Source organism: Cricetulus griseus (genome assembly GCF_003668045.3).
Source record: "Cricetulus griseus strain 17A/GY chromosome 1 unlocalized genomic scaffold, alternate assembly CriGri-PICRH-1.0 chr1_0, whole genome shotgun sequence".
NCBI lineage: Eukaryota > Metazoa > Chordata > Mammalia > Rodentia > Cricetidae > Cricetulus > Cricetulus griseus.
Genome location: NW_023276806.1, coordinates 261861433 through 261888908, shown reverse-complemented (window position 1 = coordinate 261888908; position 27476 = coordinate 261861433). Strand labels below are relative to the sequence as shown.

The window sequence follows — 27476 nt, the reverse complement described above, 5'->3', positions numbered from 1 at the left end:
AGCAGGTACATCCTATGGGTGGGAAAGAAGGGGAAGGGACCCAGCCAAGGTCACAGAAGAGCAGTGTGCAACCTCTGCACTCCTAAGCTATAACCTGACTCCCCAGCCCAACTGGGCTCCAATCGGAGAGTTCCACACCCATGATTTCCTCCCCAGCTTGGGATGAACACAAGGGGATGGAGAGCCAAGCTTGCTCTTACACTCCTCTAAACAGCTCTCTCCAACTACAACCAGCCTACTAGGTCTGGCCTAAGACCCAGACCATTCACAGGGTGGGTGGGCTTAAGAGCTAGTCCCCTCACCAGCTTGTGAAGAAGCCAGGACACAAGCAGGGAGAAAAGTCAAACACATTTTCTCAACAGAGTGGGCAGAGCTGTAGATAACAGGCTTGCACAGTAGAAGAGAAATTAACCAGGGCACTGGGAATAAAGCTCCCACTGAATGCACACACGAGCATACACACACACACACACACACACACACACACACACACACACACACACTGAAAGCCTCCTTAATATAGCCTAGAGTTTCTGGGGCCTATTGCTGGTTGCCCTTCTATGCAAAGCCAAGGCAGAACCTAAGACAGAATTAAGACAGTGAGACAGTGGCTATCAACAGAACAGGAGAGGCAACCTGATACATACTATTGCTTTGTGGGGAAAGGAAATGAGACCCAAGATAAGAGAGTGAATAAAGAGAGAAAATGTTAACCAGGAAACATTAGCACTCTGGGCCCTTAATGCTGAGTGAAATTCCTAAGAGTCGAAAGACACCAGCTGCCCTGAGCTGGAGCTTGGAATATGATACAACCATTTCCACAATGTCCCTCCTCTATCTCTAACCTCTCTCCCTACCCCCAGAAGCACAGCAGAAAAACAGTGGAGCGTCTATACCAAGCATTTGTCTCTTCGTGTCTTAGAGGTAACAGCTCTCTACCCTGTATGCCCTCTCTAGCAATGATGGGCCACAGCAATTCTCTGGCTCCAGTCATTGGCTCTGTCTTGTGGGCTCGCCAGACAGTCTGGCAGCAGGGAGCAGAGGGGCACATGAGTCATCTCAGCCTGCAGGGGAAAAAAGAAAACCTGCTCCTCAGTGGCTCAATGGCAGGGCTGCATTCCCATCTGAATCTCTGGGAGGAAGGGATGCTCTAGAAGCCCATGATGGAAAAGGCAGAGTGAAGGAGGTCCAGAGGACTACTAGAGAAAATGGAAATAAACTACCACTTGGTACCCCACAGCTGGGGAGCTCTGCCTCCTGGGAGCTCCAGGAAATTGTAGGACACCTGCTGGCTAAGGAGGCATCAGTGCTGGACAGGACTGCAGCAGTCAGGGCTGGCGGGGGAGACCCAAAACCTGCACAGCCATGCTCGCCTTCCCCTGCTCTTTGAAAGGCATGTTAGGACTATGTAATTTCCTATCTTCATTGACTTACTGGTCTGAGGCCTCTCTACATGGAAGACCCAGCACACTGTACACACACACACACACACACACACACACACACTGGACACACACGGGGGGCGGGGGTGGGGGGACTGCCATCAAGTCCATCTGTGCTGATGTCACAGGTGCTAATGGGCCTCCTCCCCACCCCCTTTCTTTTCTAAAATAGGTTTCACTGTGCAGTCCATATGGTCTCAAAACTCATAATCCTCCTGCCTCAGTACTCCCACTCCTACTCCAATGCTGTGTTTATAAGGCATGCACCATTACACCCAGCTATCTGTCTGTCTTTCACATAGTAAAGTGTGGCTGGGTCTCCGTGCCCAGGTGCATGCTTCCATATGCCCCTTTCAACTGAGAACACTCAGACACCTGAGGCCTCATCTATGGTAGGCCATCTCCCCCAAGACCTTCTGTCCTCTTCCATGGCAACCCAGATTTTGCAGAGCTCAGAGTGGCCCTGCAGAGCACACTTGGCCCAATCACCCAACCACAGAGAGTCATGGACACACTGACCTATCTGGATTAACCTCTTTTGAAGGTTCTGCAGATTAGCTGATTAGAATTTCCTTGACTGTGGCAAGTTAGGAACATTACAGATCACAGATCAAGAGCCAACATTATTTGGGGCTATTTTTACTATCTTTTTTTTTTGTTTGAATTTTATTTAGTTTTTTATTTTTTATATATTTGAATTACAAACAAGATTGAATTACATGACGATCCCAGTTCCCTTTTCCCTCCCTTCCTCCTCTACCACCCCCCCAACTAAAATCCTACCTGTCATATGTCCTTTCTTCTAATCTACACCTGACTCAAAATTTCTGCTTCCTCATGACCTCTGCATCCTTCCTTTTCTTCCCTTCTCACTCTCGTAGCTTCTTCCCCCCTCTTCCCATGTTCTCAATTTGCTCAGGGGATAGTGACCCTTTCCCCTTCTCCAGGGGACAAAGTTTGTCTCTTTTAGGGTCTTCTTTGTTAACTAGATTCTCTGGCAGTGTGGATTGTAGGCTGGTAATCCTTTTCTCTATGTCTAAAATCTACATATGAATGAGTACATATCATGTTTGTCTTTTTGTGATTGGGTTACCTCGATCAGAATGGTTTCTTCCAGTTCCATCCATTTTCCTGCAAATTTCAAGATTCCATTGTTTTTTTTCTGCTGAATAGTACTCCATTTTGTAAATGTACCACATTTTCTGTATCCATTCTTCGGTTGAGGGGCATCTAGGCTGCTTCCAGTTTCTGGCTATTACAAATAATGTTGCTATGAACATGGTTGAACAGATGTCGTTGTATGAATGTTCTTCTTTTGGGTATATGCCTAGGAGTGGAATTGCTGGATCTTGTGGTAGACTCATTCCCATTTTCTTGAGGAGTCGCCATACTGATTTCCACAGTGGCTGTACAAGTTGGCACTCCCACCAGCAGTGGAGGAGTGTTCCGCTTTCTCCACATCCTCTCCAGCATAAACTGTCATTGGTGTTTTTGATTCTGACAGGAGTAAGATGGTATCTCAGAGTTGTTTGATTTGCATTTCCCTGATGGCTAAGGATGTTGAACACTTTATGTGTCTTTCAGCCATTTTAGATTCCTCTATTGAGAATTGTCTATTTAGTTCTGTACCCCATTTTTTTAATTGGATTGTTTGGTGTTTTGGAGACTAGCTACTTGAATTCTTTGTATATTTTAGAGATCAGCCCTCTGTCAGATGTGGGGTTGGTGAATATCTTTTCCCAGACTGTGGGCTGCCGTTTGTCTTGCTGACTGCGTCCTTTGCCTTACAGAAGCTTCTCAGTTTCAGGAGGTCCCATTTATCAATTGTTGACCTCAGTGTCTGTGCTACTGGTCTTATGTTCAGGAATCGGTCTCCTGTACTATTATCTTCTAATAGGTTCAGTGTGGCTGAGTTTATGTTGAGGTCTTTGATCCATTTTGACTTAAGTTTTGTGCAGGGCGAAAGGCTTGGATCTATCTGCAGTCTTCTACATGTTTGCATCCAGTTATGCCAACACCATTTGTTGAAGATGTTCTCTTTGTTCCAGTGTATATATCTGGATTGTGTGTCAAAAATCAGGTGTTCATAGATGTGTGGATTAATATCAGGGTTTTCAACTCTATTCCATTGGTCTACCTGTCTATTTTTGTGCCAATACCAAGCTGTTTTCAGGACTATAACCCTGTAATAGAGCATGAAGTCAGGGATGGTGATGCCTCCAGAAGTTCCTCTATTGTACAGGGTTGTTTTGGCTATCCTGGGTCTTTTGTTTCTTCATATAAAGTTGAGAATTGTTCTTTAGGGGTCAGTGAAGAATTGTGTTGGGATTTTGATGGGTATTGCATTGAATCTGTAGAATGTTTTTGGCAAGATTGCCATTTTTACTATGTTGATCCTGCCTATCCAAGAGCATGGGAGATCTTTCCATTTTCTGGTATCTTCTTTAATTTCTTTCTTTAGAGACTCAAAATTCTTAGGGTACAGATCTTTCACTTTTTTGGTTAGTGTTACTCCAAGGTATTTTATGTTGTTTGTGGCAATTGTAAAGGGTGATGCTTCTCCGATTTCTTTCTCCACCAATGTGTCATCTGTATATAGTAGGGCTACAGATTTTTTTCCTCAGTCTGTTTATATGGTGGATTACATTGATGGATTTTCTTATGTTGAACCATCCTTGCATCCCTGGGATGAAGCCTACTTGATCGGGATGGATGATTTCTCTGATGTGTTCTTGGATTCCATTTGCCAATATTTTATTGAGATTTTTTCCATCAATGTTCATGAGGGATATTGGTCTGTAGTTCTCTTTCTTAGTTGTGTCTTTGTATGGCTTGGGTATCACGGTTATTGAAGCCTCATAAAAAGAGTTTGGTAATGACCCTTCTGCTTCTATTGTGTGGAATACTTTGAGGAGAATTGGTATTAGCTGTACTCTGAATTTCTGGTAGAATTCTGCACTGAAGCCATCTGGCCCTGGGCTTGTTTTGGTTGGGAGACTTCTAATGACTGCTTCAATTTCATTAGAGGTTATAGGTGTATTTAATTTTGGTAAGTGAAATCTGTTCAGAAAATTGTCCATTTCCTTTAGATTTTCAAATTTTGAGGAATATAGGTTTTCAAAGTATGACCTGATGTTTCTCTGGATTTCCTCTGTGTCTGTTGTTATGACCCCCTTTTCATTCCTGATTTTATTAATTTGCAATGTTCATTCTCTGCTGTTTGGTAAGTTTGGATAAAGGTTTGTCTATCTTGTTGATTTTCTCGAAGAACCAAGTTTTTGTTATATTGATCTTTGTATTGTTCTCCTAGTTTCCATTTTATTGATTTCAGCCCTCAATTTGATTATTGCCTGACATCTGCTCCTCTGGGGTGTATTGGCTTCTTTGTTTTTTAAAGCTTTCAGTTGTGCTGTTAATTCTCTAGTGTGATTATTCTCCTGTCTCTTCATGTGGGCATTTAGCGCTATGAACTTTCCTCTTAGCACTGCTTTCAAAGTATACCATAGGTTTGGATGTGTTGTGTCCGCATTCTCATTGAATTCTAGGAAATCTTTAATTTCTTTTTTATTTCTTCCTGGACCCATGAATTGTGCAATTGGGTGTTACTTAATTTCCATGAGTTTGTAGATTTTCTGTAGTTCGTGTTGTTGTTGAATTCTTATTTTAAAGCATAGTGGTTTGATAAGACACAGGGGGTTATTTCAATTTTTTTGTACTTGTTGAGGTTTGCTATGTTGCCAAGTATTTGGTCAATTTTAGAGAAGGTTCTATGTGGTGCTGAGAAGAAGGGAAATTGTTTTGTATTTGGGTGGAATGTTCTATAGATATCTGTTAAGTCCAATTGTGCCATAACTTCTATTAGTTCTTTTGTTTCTTTGGTAAGTTTCTGTCTGGTGTTCCTGTCCAGTGGTGAGAGTGGGGTGTTGAAATATCCCACTATAAGTGTGTGCAGTTTTATGTGTGATTTGAGTTTTAGTAATGTTTCTTTTACAATCATGGATGCCTTTGTATTTGGGACATAAATGTTCAGAATTGAGACTTCATCCTGATGGATTTCTCATGTGATGAGTAGGAAGTGACCTTCTTCATCTCTTTTGACTGATTTTAGTTTAAAGTCCAATTTGTTGGATATTAGGATTGCTACCCCCGCTTGTTTCTTGGGTCCATTTGATTGGAAGATCCTTACCAAACCTTTAATTCTTAGGTACCGTCTGTCTTTGAGGTTGAGGTGAGTTTCTTGTATGCAGCAGAAAGAAGCATTCTGTCTTCTTATCCATTCTGCTAATCTGTGTCTTTTTATAGGAAGTTAAGACCATTAATGTTGATGGATATTAATGACCATTGATTTTGTTCATTCTTGTTTGTTTTTGGTTTGGTGATGGTGGCGAGATTATGTGTGGGATTCTGCCCCTTTTTCCTTTTGGCTGTTGGTAAATTGGGATTATCTATTGCCTATGTTATTCTGGTTGTAGTTAACTTCCTTGGGTTGCAGTTTTCCTTCCAGTACTTTCTGGAGGGCTGGATTGGTGGATATGTATTGTTTGAATATGGTTTTGTCATGGAATATCTTGTTTTCTCCATCTATAATGATTGAAAGCTGGGTATAGTAGTCTGGGCTGGCATCCATGGTCTCTTAGTGTAGTTAGAATATCTATCCAGGACCTTCTGGTTTTCAGAGTTTCCATGGAAAAGTCAGGTGTGATTCTGATAGGTTTGCCTGTTTAGGTTACTTGACCTTTTTCCTTTGCTGCTCTTAATATTTTCTCTTTGTTCTATATGTTTGGTGTTTTGATTATTATGTGGCAAGGAGACCTTTTTTTTTTTGGTTCAGTCTATTTGGTGTTCTGTAGGCTTCTTGTATTTTCATTGGCATGTCTTTCTTTAGGTTGGGAAAGTTTTCTTCTATGATTTTGTTGAATATGTTTTCTGCACCTTTGAGTTGGATTTCTTCACCTTCTATACCTATTATTCTTAGGTTTGGTCTTTTCACAGTATCCCATATTTCCTGGATATTTTGTGTTAGGGATTTGTTGGACTTAAGATTTTCTTTGGTTGATGAATCTATTTCCGCTAGTGTGTCTTCAACTCCTGAGATTCTCTCTTCCATCTCTTGTATTCTATTGGTTATGCTTACATCTGTAGTTCCTGATTATTTACCCAGCTTTTCTATTTCCAGCGTTCCCTCAGATTGTGCTTTCTTTATTGTCTCTATTTCAGTTTTTAGGTCTTGAACTGTTTCCTTCAGAGATTTGTTGATATCTTGTATTTTTTTGGTTTGTTTTTTCTTCCATTTCTTTAAGGGATTTTCTCATGTCCTCTTTGAGGTCCTCTATCATTTTCATGAAGATGCTTTTAAGGTCATTCTCTTCTGGTTCGTCTGCATCATGATGTTCAGGTCTTACTGAACTGGTGTATGGTTCCTAGTCTCCAGTGGTGTCATATTGAGTTTTTCTGTTGTTGGATGTGCTTTTACCTTGTCCCCTTTAAATCCTTTCTTCTGGTGGGTGTAGCAAGAGTTTCTTGTTCTCCTTGTGGGTGTGGGACCAAGGTTCTCTTCTGGTAGATGCAAACAGATCCAATACTCTGATGTCAGTCCTCTTCTTGAGGATGGAGGTGTCACTATTACCCAAGCATCGGCAGTGTTCGGGTGTGCCGGGTCCCACCGGGCCAGCAGTTAGAGGCAGAGCTGACACCAGGCCTCAGTGTGTCAGATCCTGCCACCGAACTCGGTCGCTTGTGTCAGATGACTCTGAGCAGCAATGACGACGAACCAGAACCAGAAACAGCTCCTGGCCTACCTGGGCCGGCAGATAGAGGCCAGGCTGTTTCTGGGTGATTGGTGTTTGGATCCCGCCTCGAAACTCAGTCCGGCACGCAGGTCATTTGTGTCCTTTTACTATCCTTAATAGCCATTTATTGCCCTATTCTATCTGACCTCTGGTTGAATCTTGACTATCACGGAAAACCTTTGATCTGGTTCTTAGTGAACAACTAGCCTCTGCCAGCACTGAAGCTAAGCATGTGTACAGGGAAAATGGAAAACCTATAGCAGAGTTCTTTCTCCCTCACTCTGCTGTGCTGCTGCATGGAGGTGGCCTACCTGTTGTCCCCACCAATGTAATTGCTAGGTGCATTGATTTATGGCTGTCTTTGTCCTGTGATGATAAAAGTGTAGCTTCCACTACATAACATGTCATTCAGAACTATTTGAAACCATGTTCCTGTGTCATGGCTACTCATATTTGACTCAGAATAAACTAGCTCTTATTCAGTTTGGCATGGAACTATGTTTTGTATCAACAGTATACAGCTGGTTTTGAATACTGATACATGTGGACAAACCTTGGGCCCCAAGATCCTAGAATGAATTTGTCCTCTGTCATACCTTCCTCCTTGCCACAAGCAATCCACCTAGATTCCACTCAGCCCTGAAGTTATGACACAGCAAGAAATAGAAACCTCAGAGAATGGCAGGCCACCAGAGCAGGGCCAGGAGGGGGAAATGTCAGTACTTCCACTCCTAACAACTCCTAAGAAAACCATCATGGGCTGGTACTGTGGCTCAGTGGGATGGCTTGGATAGCTCTGCTTGCTACCAGGCCTGAAGCCAGGAGTCTGGCCCCCAGAACACATATAACAGAGAAAAGAAGCCGCCCTCACAATTGTCTTCTGACTTCCACACCTACACTGTGGCACACACACTTATACATACTCACACCTACACAATAAATAAATGTAAAGGAGATTTTTATGAGGAAAAAAGAAAAAAACATCACTTTGTTGATGCCAGTTGGTTTAGGGAACTATTTCAGCAGCTTAACCTTCTACTGCAGTCACCAGAGGGTTCAAAGTCACACACACCCTTCCTGCAGCTTCCCTGGGACATCTGGTCATCTGAGAAGTTATCCTGCTCCCCACAAACTCTAGACCCCACCTATGGATGTGATCTTCCCACCTCTCCAAGGGGTCACGTCCCCACTACTCTGGAGGACCTGTGACTCACTCCCAGTGAGCGGCCCGATTGGTCCCCAGACCATGGGACTGGTTGTTAAATTCTTTCATCACTGTTCCCTACAGGACAGGCACAGCCCTAAGGACTTCCATTCTTGTGCCATCCTGACTCACTATACTTTAGAGAGAACAATTTCACAATTCTCTAGAAAGAGGATCCTCCCTAGAGAAAAAAAAATCATTCCATATTTAATTTTTTATTAAAGGCTAAAGACAGCTGCATCATGTCCAAGGAATTGAAAAAGCACTATTAACCTAAAGGGAGAAAAATAACACCATAAAGGTTAGACTAAGAAATTCTGGAATTGGATGAGTTCCAGGATAGCCAAGGCTACACAGAGAAACCCTGTCTCAAAAAACAGAGAGAGAGAGAGAGAGAGAGAGAGAGAGAGAGAGAGAGAGAAGAGAAAGTTCTGGAATAATGAACAAAATTATGGTGATAATTATTACAAGGAGAAAATGCTATAAAGACATTTAATAAATCTGACTAAAAGCCTGCCATAAACAATAAACATTAGAAATAAAGGAGACAAGGCTAGAGATAGTTTGTTTGATAAAATGCTTGTCATGCAAGCCTAAATTCAACCCCAAGAATCCATGTTTTAAAAAAATGGATATAACGGTTCAGGCTTGTAATCCCAGTTCTGAAGAGGTGGGGACAGGTAGGTCCCTAGACATCCTTGGCCAGTCAGCCTTTTCTACTTGAGCTCCAAGCCAGTGAGGGATTCTGCCTCAAAAAAAAAAAAAGGGAAAGGGAGATGGGGGAGGGGGAGGAAGGGAAGAGGAGGGAGGGAGGGAGAGGAGGGGAGGAGGGAGGGAGGGGGAGGGAGGGAGGGAGGGAGGGAGGGAGGAAGAATATCAGAGGAATGACATGCGAGGTTGTCCTCTGGTCTCCACACCCACGCACACATACATGTACCCACACACATAAAAATACACAAACATGCATTTCAACATATACACAAAGAAATTAGAGGAAAAAGAAACTTACAATGTACAACCACACTAGCCTAATCCTAACCCTCAGAGGAACTTTGTAGTGACCTTGACCCTCAGTTTTACAATAGGTCTAATGCTATGCAAACTCCAGCCTTACCATTGGCCTAACTATGGCTCTAACCTTTACACTAGGCCCTGTAAAATATTGGGAACATATTACAATTGGAGAAATAGTGAAAAGAGTCAGTAAAAGCTAAAAGTTTTTTTTTCTAAAATCAGCATTTGAAATTTTATTACTATATTAAGAGGTGAAGTCATCAACTGAACCTGTACACTAGGTTCGTAACATGTATATGTGTGGGAGCGTGCACGTGTGGGAGCGCACATGGAAATGAATGTAGAGGTCTGAGGTGACTATCAGGTGTCTTCTATCAGTCTCCACCCTAGTTTTTTTTTAATCAAGTCTCTTCTAAATTTGGAGTGTGCCATTTCAGCTGACTGGCCAGCCAGCAAGCCACCAGGATCCTCCTGTCTACCTCCCAGCGTGGAGATTACAAGTGTGTGCCACCATGCCTGGTGGGAGTTTCTGATCCAAGCACAGGTCCTCATGCTTGCCCAGCAAGCACTTTACCACTGAACCAGCTCTCTAGCCCCAGCTGAGTAAAACAGCTGCAACTAACATGTTTAGGAAACTGCAATTTTCAATTTTCCAAAACAATAAGTAGCAATAGAAAGAAACTGTAACTTGGTGAAGAATATTTAGCAGCCAGCTACAGCAAGCAGCATTCGAGCCAAGTGAAGAATACATCAAAATTCAACCAGAAATCTCCTTGTAGCTAAGAACATCTCAACACACAGCCATTCAAATATAGTATTTTCCTCTATACTATTACATATTAGATAAGCACAATATCAGAATCCAATTCCAATAACCAGATGATAGAACTATTGGAAAAGGAGTTGAAGAGAGAAACTTACAGCAAAGAAACCAATAGAGAGACAGCACAGGGCTCCCTACATCAGAAACTGGAGATCCTTCAATACTCCCAATTTAAACTATAGGTTTGAAGCTGGGAACAGTAGTACACAACAGTAATCCAGGCACTCGAAAACTCTGAGGCAGAAGGATTTCTATTAGTTCAAAGCCAGGCTGAGCTATATAATAAATGTCAGGCCAGCCAGGAAGATACAGCAAGTTGCTGTCTCAATCAATCAATGTTTGATCCATTGAGACCCACATCTCAATATTGTTTACAGGGTCTCATGTGCAGAGCTGACCTGGAACACATGGTCCTCTAGAGTCCCAGGATTACAGGCATGCAATTACATCACTGTGCCTTGCTTCAGTGTGATTCACTCTGTAACTTAAAAATCATTCCAAAGTTTACCTAGACATCGAGAGGCCAAGAAAGACAGACAGGTATCTAAAAGAGCGGGATTCTTTATCAGATGTGTAAGTACTCTAGAAGGTTACAATAATTCCAGCAAATGAGAGTTGTGATAGATAGCATGAGGACAGACAAACCAATGAAGAAACATGGTTTACCATACGTTAACAGGAGCACAAGGATTGGGAAGCGAAGTAATTTCCAATGTGTGAGGTTTTTAATATTTACAAGAAAAAATTACTTAGATTTTTACCTTATGTTTTTAACTAAATCTCAAGTAAATTACACATTAAATGTAAAAAAAGTCAACCAGGGGCGTACAGGTGTGTGCCCTTTGCTTCAGGGTGACATGGTTTTCTACATGTAAATGGTAGAAGATGGCAGCATAATTGGGATAAGAAGCGAATCACCCAACATGCCACAGAGCAAATGCAAAAGCAAACAGCACAACTAGAAAACACCCCTCTCACAGAAGCACACAATGTCTTCAACAAATGGAGAGCATTTCCAATCGGAGCAGACTGTAAGGCTACAGTAAGGTGTCAAAACTGCCCAACAGGGACCCTGCTTCCCTACGCCAAGGTGCAGGTGTGCACAGAGCCCATTTCCAGGGGAGATAAAGCTCAAGCTTGACTGGCCTGAGGCTGGAAAGAACTAGCAACCTAGACCACTCTGGCAGTTCTGTATCTCGGCCACCCTCTCCAACTTGGGAATTCAACATGCAAGCGCAGGGCCCACAGCAGAGAGACGCTGTGTGCCAGGATGCTTCCCTCAACACTGCTGGGGAGGGACAGTGTGCAAAGGGGTAATGATCCAATAAACCGTGCCTACACCCATACAAAAGAACAACACAAACCTCTAAAAAGGCCTTCAGCCAAGACTAGGTAGAACATTTAACAGAACACTAGGCAGTAGAAAAGTTCAACATGAAAATGGAGATCTGTTTCCGCCACCTTGGGTATCAGGCCTCAGGTATCTTGCCCTGGGCACTGGGCAAGAACTGTGCCCAACATGTGACTCATAAGCACAATAAGGACAATGAGGAGGAGCTCAGTCCATAATCATGGAAGAAACAGGAGAGTAAAGTCTAGGAGCCTCAGAAAGAGAACCCTGGATGAAGGGCGTGGGGGCCAGACCTGCAGAACTCCAGTGGCCTGAAGAGACCCGTGTCCCTCAAATTCTGCATGATGGAAGCCAGGCCGTTGGGGGTGGGAGTGAGGAAACATCCCCACAACTGTGGCAACTGTGCCTGAGTTCTACCCTGGCAGGAGACGCAAAGGAAGAAAACTTAAGGGGCTTTAATTTCATGCTCTTTTTTTCTAAAACATTTGCTATAGCCTTTTAATGTTCATTTTTCAGAAAGCTATAAACATATTTTCGTCTCTCAAGCATGATAAGTTTAAACTTTTTTATTTTATTTTACTTTATTTTTATTCTTCTCTCATACATTACATCCACAGTTTCCTTTCCCCACACTCCTCCCACCTTCCGCCAACCTCGCTCCCCCCCCTTCTGTTTCCCTTCAATCAAAGAGCAGGCCTCCCAGGGAGTCCAACTGAACATGGTATAACAAGCTACAGTAAGACTAGGCACAAGGCTGGACAAGGCAACCCAATAGGAGGAAGATGGTCCTAAGAGCAGGCAAAAGAGAGACAGCCCCCTTTTCTTGTTGGAAGACCCATAAGAATACCCAGCTACACAACCATAAAATAATGCAGAGGACCTACGTCAGACCCATGCAGGCTCCCTGATTGTCCCTTCAGTCTCCATGAGCCCCTATGAGCCCTGCTTAGTTGATTCTGGGGGCTGTGTTCTTGTGGTGTCCTCGACCCCTCTGGCTCCTACAATTGATCCTTCCTCTCCCTCTTCTGCAGGGTTACCCTGGCTCCACCTAGTTAAACATAAACTTTAAAATTAAATAACTGTACAAAGCTTTTTGTGACCAAGAGTGGCCCCAGTAACTGCCTTGCTTCTGTGCACAGATTACCTCTTTCTAGTTACTAGATCTGTATTGCTATCCTGGACTTGAACAGATGATACACTACAACTTCCTTCTGCCAAGTTGAGCATTAATTCTCCTGACCCCCCCCCCACCTCTCATCCTCAAATGTGACTATTACTCTGCTCCCATAGTGCTAAGTCTTTCCCATACCTCCAAGTTCAGCTTGCTTGTCTTCCTATGCACACTCTATAGTTCCTCTCCAAACTCAGCCATTGGCCAGCTGCCTTCAGATCCAGTCGGACGCCAGGAAAACTCTGACCTCTGGCATCTTCCTGGGCTGTTCCTAGAGGCTGATGACTTCCATCTGAACTTGTTCACTCTAGAGCCCTTTCTCTCCTAGTTTCCAGAACCAGAAACCCACTGGAATGCAGTCCTACTTTCAGCCTGGGACACTCCCCCACAATGCCCATGAGCTCCTAGGTCACTTGTAGAGCAGGGTCCTCACTCCTCTGCCAGGCTGGAAGGGAGCTAAGCAGGAGACTGTTTCTCAAATAGGCTTTCCATCCATTTCCACCTTCATCTCCATCCTTAGAGCCTCTTCCATTCTCAGAGGTGGACAAGTGAGACTCAGGAGGAGACACATAGCTCCCCTCAGCACATACATATAACAGGAACACACATGAACCATACATGTGTAGATAGTACACACACACAATACACATGTATGCTTACACACCTAAATATGTACACTATACCCATGCATACATGTATATACACTCACAAAGACACCCCGTTTCTATCATTTTAGTGATTTTTTTAAGATTTGTTTTTATTATTCGTGTGTGTGTGTGTGTGTGTGTGTGTGTGTGTGTGTGTGTGTGTGTCTGTCTGTCTGTCTGTCTGTCTGTATGTATGTATGTATGTATGTATGCACAAATGTGTGTGGTACCCATGGAGGAAAGAAGAGAGTGTCTGATCTCCTTAAGTTGGAGTTACAGGTACTGTGAATTGCCTGACACATGTGCTAGGAACCCCTGAAGGTGCAGTAAGAGCTCTTAACTGCTGAGCAATCTCTGCAGCCCTTAGTTAGTGGCTAGCTACTTAGGTTAGTCTCGTTGGCTGGTTGGTTAGTTGATTAGTTGGTTGGTTGATCATTTGTGTTTGTTTGTGGATGCTGGGAATTGAATTTAGGGCATCACATGTGCCAGGTAAGAGCTCTACCACCGAGCTATATCTTTAGCCCCATTTTAGCTGGTTGATTTTTAAAAAGCAAAAAAGAGAAGGAGACAGCAGTGACAGTGACAAGGCTCATTATAAGTTTTATCTGCCATTTGAGTTTGTCTTTTCTTTTCTTTTTCTTTTTAAGTCAAGGGAAGCAACTTTTGATTTTAAGCTTGGAGTACTGCTGCATACCTGTAATCCCAGTGCTTAGACTGGGGAGGAGGATAACGAGTCTGAGGCCAACATATGTGATATAGCAAGCCAGGCTGCAAAGGGGGTGGAGGAGAAGAGAGCCTGAGCCATCTTGGGTGCTGGTGGAAGTGGTCTGCTAGTAGGCAGGGCACAGGAAACAGACAGCATCAGGGTCACAGGAACATATCCCTAAGAAAACAGGAAAGGCTTACCCAAGGCTAGAGCAGATAACTCTACAGTATACCAACAAGAAAGTCTGAGAAGTGATTTGGGCCTTTGAGACTGGGGAGAGGACAGAGAAGTGCCTCTGTCCTTCACTGTAAGTGGAGTGGAGCCCTTAGCAGAGCCTGACATTTGACTCCAACGGGAATGTGAGGAAGAGAAAGTGCTGCAGGGACTGGTCAGATCCAGGGCATGGCTGAACCCTGGCCCAAGGGACTACAAAGCCAGTGAGCATCGCTGTGCAGCCTCCACCAAGCCCTGTATCCCTCAGTCTAAATGACCTTCAACACACACAGCAAAGTGAAGAGCTTGAATGATGACTGTAAGCTGAGAAGCTGGGCAAGTCACCTCCTGGCTCATGACAAGAAGGGGCCACTCAGTGGACTCCATGGCCAAAACTACATCTGTCGTAATGAGATGAGTTGAAACTTTTTTCATGATTTCAAATTTTTCCAATTCTCTAAGTTCTCAAAGTAATCTGAATGAATACAACAAAAAGCAAATAAGCAATTTGATATGAAAAGAACAAAGGGCAAACAAAACATTTAACAAAGGATTTGTTATTTTTTTCAGTTCTCTGACTTTAGTATAGATGAAGAAAAAAAGGAGCTCTAAAGTGAGACTAGGAGTGGCCGAGGAGCAGTGGGGATCACTCTTTGTCTACTAAATACAGCGACGGCAGCACAAAACCCAGGAAGGGCCCTCCTGTAAAGATGGAGGCTTCTGTCCCGCCTGATCCCATAGCTGCTTTGCCCCAAATAAGGGGACAGGAAGGCAGAGAGAAGCCACAAAGAGATGCCATGTTCCCAAAAGAATAACATACTGGATTACAGGTAAGCCACATGCTCGTGGCAATACATAGATTAATAGAATTAAGACAGAGCTAGTCAATAAAAAGCCTGAGCCATCGGCCAAACATTTTACACTTAATATAAGTCTTTGTGTGTTCATTTGGGGCAAAGCAGTTGTGGAACCAGGTGGGACAGAAACCTCCATCTTCACTCCTGGGCTTCTTCATAGAGGGCAGCAACCATTTGGCTCTGGGGAAATATGAAGTTCTGGGGAGTGTTGACATAGAAGCCTAGTGTTTCCAAAGCTACCACTTCTCCCAGGAAGCATCACTGCAGATGAGCTCTGTTCTAGTTTGGCACACCAGCCAGGAATCCCACCGGAAGCAACTATAGTGCCCAATCAACATCACCCATGGCGGAAGAGCCATTCTGCTCCTCGCAGCTCAGTTCCCCTAACAGCTCCCTCCCGACTGGCAGTACAGGCCACAGGTGCCCACTAAAAAGCTCCTGCCTCTACTTGACTAAGGCCTTTGGGAGCTTCCAAAACCTGCCTGCTGCAGCCCGCCAGAACCCATTTGCTCACAGCCTTGATGGCTCACACTGTGCGGCTTACCCAGCCTCTCAGACCGGCTGCTTTGTCGCTAGCTTTGAGCCCACTGTGCAGAGCAGACGGCTGAGGTAACTGTGATGGATTCTAGCCCAGCATCCTGCTTTATTTCCAACATGGGAGGCCAGATCAAAACTCGAGGCCTCCATCTGCCAGGAGGATGAATTGCCATAAAAACATGAGGGGAAAGGCCTAGCAGTTAGAAGGTGCTTGTATTCCAGAGATTCAGAGGCCTTCCCTGGAGATTTCTGTGAAAATGAGATGCAACTGGCAAAGTTATAAAGGTGGTCTTCAGGCAATAGGGATTTGTTTGTGTGTCCTCTAAGAAACAAGTATCATTAACAGCACCCGTTACAAAGCAGATGACCCAGCACACAGAGAAAACAGGTTCACAGAACCCTGTCCACATTTGCCCCACACGTTCTATTCTCAGCCCCTGCTCCGTGCAGACCAAGAGCGAGTCTTAGGATGCCCTGCACAGCACCTGATGAAGTGCCCCGATACCACCCTGACCTCACTTCTGCTTCATGCCCCTGCACTTACTGTAAGCTCCTACCATAATGTCTCCTTGCAGCCCAGTGTACACACTGGGCATGTCCCCAACAGCCTTTGTGCCAGTTCCCACGGGCACAGAACCCTTCAACTACCAGCACGGTCAGACTCACTCCAGTACCTCCTGTAAGGCCTTCCTCGAACACCTACCATCCCTGAGGCTGCCCTAACCACTCGACTGGCATGGCATTCTCCCTTCTTTGTTCCTTTATGGAGGTTTTTACCACCTGACACACGATACCATGCATTAGCTGATGACATCCATGTCCTGTGTCCTCCACAAGGGTATCAACATGCTGGAGGAGTGCCCAGCCTTTCCCAGGAACACCAGGCACACAAGTGAATGAAAGAACAAAGGGAGTCACTACTCCAGAAATTTGCTAATGAAATCTGTGTGCGGAACTGGTAGTGACTCCAGTACTCCATGTGTCCCAAGTCCCCAGCCTTTCATATTGTCTCTCAAGGGAGACTGGTGAGTAAATGACCACTCTCCTGCTCTGACAGCTTGGGGGTGGGGGAGGGGTGGGGGTCAGTGGTTTGTAACTCCTGAGCTCTGCAAGCCTCTGAGGGCTGCTGTCAGGCCCAGTGGGAGGTGAGCTCTTGGAGTTCCCTTCCCATCCCACCACCATGGAGTCAGACTTGGCCTACCCCCTGAGAACACAAGAGTCCTTTTACTCTCAAGCCTCAGGAGGGGAGGGTAACAGCAAGAAACGCACCTCAAGAAACAGGATGGGGACTGAGCTAAGCACTAATGGGGATATTCAAGTTGCCATAGCTAGGGCCAATCAGCTGCTTCATTAACATTAGCAGCTATCGTGGTTATATAGGTCTCCTCTGAAAGACTACTTAAAAATAAGTCTCCTGCTAAAAACTTTGAAAATAACCTTTATAAGCTTTAGAAAACAATCTAAATAAAGAAACTAAGAAATGCTGAGATCAAGAGAAATAGTCTTCCCCAGGAAAATGTCCCCAGCCCTTGCTTGGTTATCCACTGCCAGGTGATCAGCCCTGAGATCATGTACATACAAGGAGCATTATATGGACTAAGCAGGTGTGTGTGTGTGTGTGTGTGTGTGTGTGTGTGTGGCAACAACTAAAGAAAAGAGGACCATGACTTTGAGAGAACAAGAAAGGAGGGCAACACAAGAGGAGTTTGGAGGGTGAAAAGGGAAAGGGGACCAATGTGATCATAGTTTAATTTCAAAAACAAACAGCTAAAATTTTTTAATCATCTCAAGGTAGTTTGTACACTGGAGCCAGGGCCACAATTTAGAACTCAGGATGAACTTATGATGCTGGGGGCTGGGTCCTCTCCACTCCTACTGCTCACTGGCCATGCTCGCTGGCCATTCTTCTACAGGTGTATGTTGTACCATGAGGCCCCTGCTGGACCATCCATCAGGTCAGCTGGCTTTGGAGATGGCAACAGAAGAGGAGGACACTGCCAATGTTAAATCACGGCTCTGCAGATAGGAGGGAAGGACATAACTCGTGCTGCATTGGCTCTGGGCCAGTCACAGGCTCTCCGTGTACCTTGACATGAAGCCAGACATGAGGAGCCAGCAAGCAAGACACTAGCATGGCATACAAGTGAGACAGACCTTCAAGACGATGTAAGGCGAGTGGAGAGGTGGTTCAGTGGTTAGCAGCACTGGTTGCACTTGCAGAAGACCCCAGTTCAGTTCCCAGCATCCCTATGGCAACTCACAACCATCTGTAACTCCAGTTCTGGGGGATCTGATGCTATTTTCTGGTCTCTGAGAGCTCCAGCATGGACTTGGTGCTAAGGGCATCCAGGTGGCACAGCAGAGCCAGGCTCTTGCACTGGTGCGAGCTTACATGTATACTTCAGCACTGACGTGAAACCACATAACACAACTTCTTTACCAGGATAATATTTCTAAAACAGAGACTAATGGTTAGGCCAAAGTAAATGCTATGCCTTTACTTTTGCCTAACTTTACTTTACAGACAATCATGCTATCCTATTCGAGTTTTTAGCTATGATTTCCCTATAGTTTTGTGGCATAGTGCAGTATTCTAACCAGTGCATGTACCAAGAGTAGACTTCCTTCTGGATATGACTGTCCCACCAGCAAAAAACAGACGGCCACCTGCTAAGGAAGAGGATTTCTTCTAAAACCTTTGAAGTTCCAACCTAACATCAGATTCCCCCTGCGTTGGTCTCTGACCCCACACTCTATAATACATCTGATATGCCTTGGTTATTTGGACATGTTCAGTGACACAGCTAACATGTGTGTCACGGTGGAGTAGGATGGAGGTTCCTCTGACACGGTGTGGCCTTCCGGAACTTTAGCATAAGGAGGGGACAAACAAGTGGTACACAGGAGAGACCAGCACGGTGGGGGCAGCACTGTGGACTGTCCTGTGGGCAATTCTAGCCTATCACTGCAAAGGCCACACTCATGACTTGGGACTGCATGAGGTGTACTGTGGATGGAAAGTCTCAATGTGGTGATAGGCACTCATGGGTGGCATTTTTGATAAGACATCTGCAGGCGCACAGATTTTCATGGATCACTATAAAGAAACCCCCAAGCTAAGCAGACAGGGTGAGGATCTGGCTTTGGGAAGAGGGCGACCTTGACTCCTTCTTCGGATCTGGTGGACAGAGTATTTCATTACCATCCTCCAGCTCCAGACTAGGATGAGAGGGCTGCAGTGCTGACAAGAGTCAGGAGGAGGAAGAGCCGGGCTTCAAAGGGTTTCTACTGGGGGAGGACAGGCAAGGATGTTCCAGCTCAATTCCCATCACAGATTCCCTGGTACAATTACCATTTCTAAATAATTAGCACTCTAAGCCTCGGAGGAACAGAGAAGGAAATAGTTGGGGATGAGCTTGTTTACTCCTCCAGCTCAAAAAATAGCACTGTGAGGACAATGTGTGTCCATGACGCATCTGTGGAGGTGGGAGAATGCAGACCTTAAAGGACGGTCTGATGCGGTCCTGGCATCACCCTGTGTGGCCCTTCCTGCCATGCAGATATTCAGGCCTGAGAAATCCCCACCAACACCACCGTGGAGAAGTTCAGTGCCTTCCCCAGGCACCAGGCCACATCTAGAAAGGGTTATTTTTTGTTGTTGTTGTGTTTGTTTTATTTTCCTATTTACAATAGTTCACATAAGTGTAGGCACAGATGTGTATACTCATTTCTCAGTGTTTAAATTATGAAGGTGGACTTTGTTTATGATAAGCCTCCAGTGATTTAGAAAGTTTTTGATTTGGTGTCAGTGTGTGGACTTGGGTTAAAACCATTTCAGACTTGCTCACTTTGAGTCCTCTAGCTTTTGGAGTGGGTCATTCTCATTGCCAGACTCAGTCCATCTGCCCACTCGCCAGTCTGGCCTTAAAAACATCTGTGGGATTTTCCCAACAACCTAGCACATGGTTATCAGTGACAGTGAAATCAGCTGTGCTCAGGTCACTCCGCCCCCCCTCCCAAAGACCAGCTGGCTCCCCGTGCAAGCAGACCCTGCACAGACAGCAGGCCATACACTCACACCCTGCTCTCCATACCTGTTGTGTGTGTGGAGGCCTTGGGAACCACTGGGAAGCACAAGAAATACATTTAAAAGTAACCCCAATTCCCACACAGAAGGCTGACAGCAGCCTGGTTTTCCCTAAGTATTTTCTCATAATTAACAAGTTTTAAAACAAAATGACACCAACTGTATATCCTCTCTGGGTAATTTACTATATATACATATATGTAATAGTTTTAACATATACCTTTTTAGCCTTTTAATATTTGTTGTGGCTCAAAGAAATCTGTCTATGAAAATCAAACATCTGTTGCTTGAGATTGCTTTATGCTTAGAAAAAGTTCCTATAAGGTCTCACAGACCAGGGTAACAGTTACATAATTATTCTCTAGTAATAAATACATGTTCTTTCTCCCATGAATGTAAAAGTAACATGAACACATTGAGAAAAACTTAGAAAATTCAGAAATGTGTGAAACTGAGTGACACTGACCCTACCCCTCAGTGAGACACTAGAAGTAAGCCTTTAGATGTACTTCTTAGGCTTTTACAATTCACACCTTCATGCATATTTACCAACATACATACACACAGGCGACTTTCTATTACATTCACTATTTTTTACATGTGCTATTCACATGTACCAGTGTACTAGGTGTATTTTTTTCATATCATGAATCAGTCCTATAAACACTAACTGCAATCTGATATTCCATTGTGCTATAGAAATACAATAACTCATTTACTTAATTCTCTATTGTTTGGGGGGGCACTTGACTTAACTTCCAACTGTTAATTATTTATGTTAATACTATAATGAGTATTTTCTGTACATAAAATTAGTATTTCTCTGATTATATCCTAGAGGTAAATTCAGAAGGGTGGAAATTTCTAAGTCCATAAATGTTTTTAAAGTTTCTCATAGGGATGAAAACTGAGCCCTCTGGAAACCTGATGTTTACAGCCATCCTGGGGCATGATGACACCCTCAGGCTTGGTGCTTCACGGCCCAAGCACAGTATCACAATCTTCTCAAGTTGTAGTCAGTGAGATGATTAAGAGCGATGCCCTGCCCTGGCTCTGTCTAGGAATGGCAGGTCCAGCGCCACTCTGAGCTTGCTGGTAGCTGGGCTCCTATTGTGAAAGACTTGCTCAACATCTGACAAGATGCACGCAAGTGAAGAGATGTCATGAGGAGCACAAAAAGAAAGTCACACCAAAGCCCGACAAATTTTTTTACATGAATCTAATTGCAGTAACATTGGAACAGGGCTGAAAACCACTGTGAACTCAGTATATAAAGGTCTGCCTCCAGTTCTCACCAGAGATACTCACGGACCTGCCTGAGCCCCAGAGTTTAGACTCTAATACTACTCTCTCCCAGGTTGAAGGGGTGGGTCACCAGTAAACAGGATGTCCTCAGATGCCTGATGCTACTACCACAAAGCTTCCATTGAAAGGGAGCTCTGGCCAAGCTGCAGCTATCTCAGCATTTGAGACTCTAAGAGTCATCCACTTTAACTCCGAAACACAGCTCAGACAGAACTCAAGGTCTAAACCATCTCAGAATATGCAATGAAGTGGTCTAGCTCACCAGCTACTGGTATAACATGTGCGGCCTGCTCTCTGATAATCTGAGCTAGAACTTCTAGGCCACTGTACGAAAGGCAGCAAGGGAGGGAGGCTACAATGGCCCTACAAGAGTACTGACAATGTCAAGTACGCCAGCATCTTCAAAGATCTAAATTCAGCCATAAATTTTGTGGTCACCACATTTTTACATGCTTTTACTGCCAATGTGTTGAAGATAATAATTCACTAACAGGGACACAAATTTCAGATTGGTATATGTATTTAACCTACTGAGTCTTAAAGTACAAACAGTAGCAAGTGTTCCAGTCTCTCAGATACTAAAAACCTTTGTCATTTCTCATTATCACTTATTTGCCAAACCCTAAGTGCTATGCCTGCTGATCACTTCACTATTTACAAGTTACCATTTCCTTTTACTAGCCTTTGAACTTTGACATGTGGTGAATTTTACCTTTTATTAGCTCCCAGATGTGGTATCATTGTTTCATGATTGGGGAACTCACAATAAAAATATCTGTTCATACTCTCTGCTTCAAGAGTACAGATTCTCGCCTGGCAATGGTGGCACACACCTTTAATCCCAGCACTTGGGAAGAAGGCAGATAAAGAGTACAGATTCTCGCCTGTGCCAATACATAGTTCCTGGGTTATCTCAACTCCCCAAACAACAGCAACTCTAGCTGCTCCCTGCCTCAGGTATAGATACCCAGGAGCTTCCCCCTGCAGAACTACCCCTTTCCTCAGCATCAAATGCAGGCCCAGACCCAAGGGGCAACTGACCTTGCTCAGAGCAAAGACTTGTGAGTACTCAGAGAGGCAGGCTGAGGCACTACAGACACTACCGGTCTCCACGTCCTGCCTGAACATGGATACCCATTGCACCATCACTCACAGCCGAGCCTTCTCTTGAGGGGCTTTGGCTCCAGACTCTCTAGTAGCTCTGAGAGTAGTGAGCTCTACACTGGAGCCACAGAGTCTTCATTTCCTCAGCATCTTAGTGTTTTGACACTGTTTTCAGCAGTGCTGCACTGCTATTCTTTCCCAAGATTGGCTAGCAAACTTTACACAATTCATTTCCTTGTGATATTTATAAGGCAGGATAATCCATTTCCATAAAACACCTTTTACTAATCACATTCCTTTTATAATTCTAAAGTATAAACTACACGAGTAGCTAACACCAGTGGGAAAGGATGAGCAATACCCACTTCTAGTACTCTCTTCCTTGGAAACAAAGCAAAAGTCTTCCCAGTCAGCTGTCTCAGAACTCTGAGAAATAAAAGGCTGGGGGAATCCAAGAGTCAATTTATTCAAGAAAAACAACTGGATCATGGTAAGAACGGCATATTTTGTGGCCTTTTTAACTTACCCTATTCTCATCCCCTTCCCAGCTTCAACAAGAGTTCAGGATCGGGAGCCAGCAGCCAGCAGCCAATGACTAGAGGCCAGAGCAAGGGTTCACCACGGCAAAAGCACCTGCATGTGACAAAGAAGAATTGCAACTCAGTAAGCCAAGTGTCTACCTCCAAAACCTAGAAAAAGCAGAGAAAAGTAAGCCAAATACAGCCATAAGGAATGACAGACATTACAATAAAAAGTAAACGAAAGGACAAGAAAACAAGACCAAAAGTTGGTCCCTTGAAAAGCTCACTGACAACCCTGTCCATAAACTAGAGAGAGAGAGAGTGAGAGAACTAAAATCAAGAAATAAAGGACATTACTACTAAACTTACAACCATAAAAAGAATAAGGAAACACAATAGATAAATTTATATCAACAAATTAGATGAAATTACCAAATTCCTATAAACAGAAACTAAAAAAAAAAATTCTGGAAGATATAAACTTCCAAGTAAAGAAATTGAATTAGGAAAAAAACCTTTCCCCAGGAAGCCATCTAGTAAATTCTGCCAAATGTTTTAAAAAGAATGAATACCAGTTATACTGGCTGGTATGTGTGTCAACTTGACACAGGCTAGAGTCGACAGAGAGGAAGGAGCCTCAGTTGAGGAAATGCCTCCTGGAGAACAGCTGTAAGGCATTTTCTCAACTAGTGGTCAATGGGGGTAGGCCCAGCCCGTGGTAGGTGGTGCCATCCCTGGGCTGCTGTCCTGGGTTCTATAAGAAAGCAGGCTGAGCAAGCCAGGGAAATAAGCCAGTAAACAGTTCTCCTCCATAGCCTCTCATCAGTTCCTGCTTCCAGGTTCCAGCCCTGCTTGAGTTCCTGTCCTGACTTCTAATGGTGGACTATGATCTGGAAGCCAAATAAACCCTTTCCTCCCCAACTTGCTCTTTGGTTGTGGTGTTTCACTACAGTAACAGAAAGCCTAACTAAGACACCAGTCCTCCCCAGCTCTTCCAAAGAGCATATGAGAAAAGGACATGCCATGTCCCCTTCCATTGTACGATATTTTTACAAGACCAGATAGCCTAACACCAAATCATTAAAAAAAAAAAAAATAACCTCACAGAAGCCTGAGACAAATACCTCATAAACAAATCACAAGGAAACAGTAGCAAATTAAATCCAGAAACACATAGGTACAGCAAGATCAAGTGACTTTTATCCAAAATGCAAGGTTCAACATCAAAATGTAAGCAATGCCACAGGGGTGCAGGGCTCACCTAACAACAACCCGCACTAGTGTCACAGAGGTGCAGTGCTCACCTAACAACAACCCAACAACCTGCACTAGTGTCACAGGGGTGCAGTGCTCACCTAACAACAACCCGCACTAGTGTCACAGGGGTGCAGTGCTCACCTAACAACCCCAGCACTTGGGGGCAGAGGTAAACACAAGAGGATTTCAACTCCAGGGGCAGCATGGGTCCGAACTGAAAACTTGTCTGTCTCTGTGACCAAGGATGGCTCAGCGATAGAGCACTTGTTAACCAGGGGAAAGGTCCTGAGCTTGATCCTTAGCATCTGCTAAGGGAATGTGGTTGTCTCTCAGCTACAGTGTTTGTATGATGAACACATGACTGAACCTGATATGTCACCCAAACCCTCAGTACTTTTTATGTGTGTGAGTGTGATCTGCCAATTACTAAAAGAGGAAAACTACAGTAGCTCACAGGATTGCATATTTACCAACTTTTCCCTCTAAGTCTGCCAATTCTTCTCTGTAAAGTTCAGTAATTACATATACATGTGTGTATGTATATATAAATATGTATGTAAGCATTCTTTCTATATATTCCGAGGTTTAGTTATTAGATACAGTGAAATGCCACCTAACAATGTTTCAGTCAGTGACAGACCACAGAAGTTCCATCAGATTATAATGGATCTGAGCCAGGAGGGAATTGCTTGAGCCTAGGACTTCAAGGTCAGCCTGGGGAACACAGTGAAAATAAATTATAAAAGAAGGGAAAATTCCTGTTTACCAGTGGTATAGCAGCCACTGTCACGCCACAGCACACCGTGTGTTACGTGCTGGTATAAACAAACCAAATGTGTACAGTATATAGTACTTGACAATGACGACCAAATATGCTTACTGTAACATCCATACCTTTATCATCTTTTTAATGTGTACTGTTTCTACTTGGAAAAAATAAGTTTACTATAATGCAGCTTCAAATTGGCCATCCAGGGAGTATTCCAGAAGAAACCATGGAGAATGACATGTCCATGCATGCCATTTGCCTTGAAGTCCTTCCAGTGGAACAAGATGCAGCAGTAGATGACAGTTAACGCTGATGACCATGACTGTTGAAGGCCTAGGCTATTGTCAAATGTCTGTTCCTGTGGTTTGTTTTAACAACATCTCATTTTTCAAAAGAGACAAGAGCTTTCAGAGTGGGAAATAAAAGTGCAGTTGCTGCTGAAGAAGAAAGCCTTTGAAAAGGGAATACATTGGGGAGCAGGAACACAGACCACTGCCCTCACAGGGGCAAGAACAACCACTTGCTTCCCCCTAGTCACCAAAGCAAAGGCAAGCAGTTTCTGACCAAGTGTCTCTGTGCATGTGACATTCCTGCCATCAGGCAGCAGACTCCCTCCTGAAGCCGATGAGGAAGATACTGACATCTGATGTTAAGCAGGAGAGGTCTAGTTGGCTCTAGCTATAGCTTGGATGTAAAGCCTGTAGGCTTACACATCTGAACATGTGGTCCCCAGCTATAGCATTTGGAGGAAAGGTAGAACTTTCAGGAGGTGAGGCCTACCTGTGGTAAGTGGACTCTAAGGAGAGGGGGAAGCCTTGATAATCACAACCTGGCCCCACTCCCGCCCTCCTCCTATTTCATAGTCTGCCCATGCCATGCCTTCCCCCATGACGGACTATGCTCTCCTTTGTTTTCTGTTATAGTAACAAAACACTGAACAAAAGTAACATTGGGAAGGAAAGGATTTCTTTGGCTTACACTTCCAGGTCACAGTCCTTCACTGAGGGACGTTAATGTGGGAGCTCAAGCAGGAACTGAAGCAGAAACCACATAGAAATGCTGCTGACTGGCTTGCTCCCAGACTCAAGATCAGACACCTTCTTACACAGTCCAGGCCTGTATGCCAAAGGATAGCACCACCCACAGTGGGCTGGGTCCTCCTACATCAGTTAGCACAGGTATGCCCACTGGACCAATCTGATGAAAGAGATTCAACTGAGGGTCTCTCCTCCCAGGTGTGTGAAACTGACAACTAAGATTACCCATCCCAAATTATGAACTATGAACCAAAATAACTCTTTTTACCAGGAAGTTACTTTACCATGATGTTTTTATCACAGAAACTGTAGTGGGTAGTATTGTCAACTTGACACAATCAAAATTACCTAGAAGACACGCCTCCAGGCACATCTAAGAGAGATTATCTTGAGTAGGTTGGCTTCTGACCATGTCTTTTTGGGATTATCTTCAGTAAATTGGCCTCTGACCATGTCTGTTTGGGATTATCCTCAGTAAATTGACCTCTGACCATGTCTATTTGGGGTTATCTTGAGTAGTTTGGCCTCTGACCATGTCTGTTTGGGATTATCCTCAGTAAATTGGCCTCTGACCGTGACTGTTTGGGGTTATCTTGAGTAGGTTGGGCTCTGACCTTGTCCTTTTGGGATTATCTTGATTATGTTAATTGAAGTGGGAAGACTCACCCTAAAAATGGGCAGCACCATTCTTTGGGCTTTAGTCCTAGACAGCAGAAAAAGGAGCAGGCTGGCTGAGCATAGTGTTTGCTTTGCTTGCTGGCTGCAGATGCCATGCCTCAAGCTCCTGCCACCAAAACCACCAAGCTCCCCACCACAATAGACTGTACTCTTGAACTGTGAACCAAAACAGATTCTTTCTTCCTTAAGTTTCTTTTGTCAAGTGTTTTCCTGTGTGTATGGATGTTCTATCCATCCATTATGTCTGTACACTACATCACTGCCTTGCACTCACAGAAGCCAGAAGACAGAGTCCCTAGGACAGCAGTTAGAGGTAGTTTCGAGAAGCCATGTGGGTGCTGGGACTCCAGCTCTAGAGTTCTCTGGAAGTGCAGCCAGTGCTCTTAACCACTGAGTTCTCTCTCTTCAGCCCTCTCATCAGCATACTTTATCACAGCACCAAGAAAAGTAACCATGACAGCATTACAAAACACAACAGAGTCCTCATGAGAAAAAGTCTGGAGAGGAACTGCTGAAGTAGATTACTAACAGGATCCCAGCACAGGAGTCTGCTTGTGACAAAAGGGATCACACATATGTCCACCGAGAATCCCAGTGAAGCTGACTGTCGAATGCCACAGAGCTGTACATCTCCAGTATCATCCTCCTAGGTGCTGCTGTGGAAATAAGGCCCAGGGGCCTACCTGAGACAGCAGGGTTGGGGGCACAAAGAATCTTACCCACCTCACATTCCCAGTTCAAACCATGCAGGCTGGACCTTCCTGACAGGCCACAGAGCCAGCAGAGTCACAGGTATGGGAACATTTTCAAGGAGTCACATAACGTAAAAAGAGGAGACAAGTTCACAGATGGCTTTGATATAAGGTTAGGTGGAAGCCTCTACCCTCATACTGTGCAAAAGTAAACACGGACTCCTCCCAGATGAAGAAGAACTATGCAAAGACAAGGTGCTGTTGACATGTGG

General features: G+C 44.2%; 1 protein-coding gene across 20 annotated transcripts in view; it reads right to left on the bottom strand.

Annotated features, from left to right (window-relative positions):
• The window catches only part of Pcbp3 (poly(rC) binding protein 3), a 185403-nt gene that overhangs the window by 103097 nt on the left and 54830 nt on the right, over nucleotides 1-27476 (bottom strand). For all 20 annotated transcript variants that reach the window (XM_035451830.1, XM_035451831.1, XM_027394289.2 and 17 more), the window contains exon 2: nucleotides 22777-22883. The gene's annotated coding sequence lies outside the window, so the exon portion shown is untranslated. The remainder of the gene's footprint in view (nucleotides 1-22776; nucleotides 22884-27476) is intronic.